This window comes from Monodon monoceros, unplaced genomic scaffold (assembly GCF_005190385.1).
Source record: "Monodon monoceros isolate NGI ecotype Baffin Bay Population unplaced genomic scaffold, NGI_Narwhal_1 Super_Scaffold_11, whole genome shotgun sequence".
In the NCBI taxonomy this organism is placed as follows: Eukaryota; Metazoa; Chordata; class Mammalia; order Artiodactyla; family Monodontidae; genus Monodon; species Monodon monoceros.
The window spans coordinates 123,663,751-123,666,011 of NW_021703767.1; the positions used below are offsets into that span (position 1 = coordinate 123,663,751).

Genomic DNA, 2,261 nt, shown 5'->3' on the forward strand with positions numbered 1-2,261 from the left:
CTTTGACCCATCTCTATACTTCTAGAAATTTTTGTACAGATATATGCACATGCCTACAAAATTAGGTGTATACAAGATTTTACATTACAGTATTAGTTATAAAAGCAAAGGATTGGAAACAAGCTAATGCTATGCAACTCTAAAAAGTGAAGGCATTGATATGGAAAGATTTCTAAGGTGCAGAACACTGCATGAGATGCTGCCATGTGCAGAAAGTGAGGGAGGGCAGGGAAACATATGTGGTATGCTTGCATATGCATAAAATATGTCCAGGAGGATACAGAAGAGACTAGGGTCTCTGGCTGCCTGTGAGAAGGGTGACTTGGGGACAGAAGTGGGAGACTTGTCATTGTAAGCCTCCTGTATATTTTTTTAAACACCTTTATTGGAGTATAATCGCTTTACAATGGTGTGTTAGTTTCTGCTTTATGTCGAAGTGAATCAGCTATACAAAAATATGGAACGCTTCACGAATTTGCGTGTCATCCTTGCGCAGGGGCCATGCTAATCTCCTCTGTATCGTTCCAATTTTAGTAAATGTGCTGCCGAAGCGAGCACCTTCTGTATTTTTTTAAATTTTGGTATACGCAAGTATATTGCCTGTTCAAAGAATGACAAAATGTTAAAACTCTGAAGCTCAGGAAGGTTCCATAATCTCCAAGGCTGATGTTAAGAACTGGGACAGAGGTCTGTGTTAACCACTCCCCCACGGTGCCTCCCAGACTGTGGTGGGTGTGCATCGGTGACAGTACCGGGCACCAGGACATCCATTCCACCTGCACTACCTCTGTGGCCTAGAGCAGGCCTTGTATATTTCTGGACCTGAGTTCCCATCATCCACATGAGGGGGCCCTTCCTGTTCAGACGTGCTACTAGTTCCCATTCCTCAGAAGTGCTGCCTCCGAGCAAAAGGCTAGGGCCAGGAGGTACCTGGAACAGAGCACACAGGAATCCTCGAAAGGATTCCCACCCAAAGCTCCAAAATCCTGACCACAGTTTCCCCCAACAAAAGCCTGCTTGTACCACCACAGCAGCCTGCCAGCAATTACCCGTAATTACAAACCCAGAGCCCAGCAAGGCCTCAATTAGTCTGAAAAGGAGCCTGAGGAGGGGCCCGGTACGCAGTGTAGTGCCCACATATTGTCTCCACCCACAGGGTAGCACACTCCTCTCAGTGAAGCCCAGGGCCTTGGATACCTGGGAACCATGTCCTCAGGATATGGTCCTGAGGAGAAGGCTGTTGGCTCTCCTTCCCAGAGTGACCATTCCCTGCAAGACTCAGTCAAGTGCTATGTCCTGAAATGCAACTCTCTCCCTGCACACACCACACACACCCTTCCCACTTACCACTTTCCCAGGCAAGGTGTGACATTTCCAGGCTATCATCCCCATCAACCCCAGATGAAAACATCCCTGGGCGAACCTGCAGAGAGAGGGATGCCCCAGGCTGATGCCTTTAAATCACCACTGTTATGGACTTGGCTCAACGTGTTGGGAGGAGGACCAAATGCCCACCTCTTCCCAGGGAAGGATGGTCTCTGAATCCTTCTCAGAAGCATCCAAAAGCAGACTTGTCCCTAATCTTCTTTGCAGGCCTAATCTTCTCTGCAGGTCTAATCTTCTCCTGCAAATTCCCTGAGAGGAACACCGTCAGGTTGCAGAGCCCTGGGTTTGGCAAGCTTTGAGGTTTTCATGAATTGGCCCCCGTGCCCGTCTTCTTCACAGTGGGTGCGCATGGCTGTGACAAAGACTGTGTGCATATGTGTGTGTACAGAGATCTCAAGTGGGTGTGACCATGTATGCGGGGAGGACCAGAGGTTATAGGAAATGGGCCTCATAAATAACAGCTTAGATTTGGTCAAATGGAAGGAAGGAGTTCCTGACCTGGAAGCAACAGAGGCACACACTCAGAGGTGAAACTCGGGGTTCCAAAGTCAAACTGCCATTTAGTGGCTGGAGGCCTTCAGCAAGTTACTTAACGTCTGTGAGCCTCAGTTTCTTTATCTATCAAATGGGAATAGCACCAACCCCTCAGCTTACCACTGGACCACCAGGGAATTCAGTTGTCATAAAAATGAAATGAGAGGGCTTCCCTGGTGGCGCAGTGGTTGAGAGTCCGCCTGCCGATGCAGGGGACACGGGTTCGTGTCCCGGTGCGGGAAGATCCCACATGCCGCGGAGCGGCTGGGCCCGTGAGCCATGGCCGTTGAGCCCGCACGTCCGGAGCCTGTGCTCCGCGACGGGAGAGGCCACAGCAGTGA

General features: G+C 49.7%; 1 non-coding gene across 1 annotated transcript; it reads right to left on the reverse strand.

Moving 5' to 3' along the window:
- Positions 1-451: 451 nt before the first annotated feature.
- LOC114891382 lies at positions 452-558 on the reverse strand. The gene has a single exon (XR_003792489.1). It is a non-coding gene; the product is annotated as a U6 spliceosomal RNA (small nuclear RNA).
- Positions 559-2,261: the final 1,703 nt, after the last annotated feature.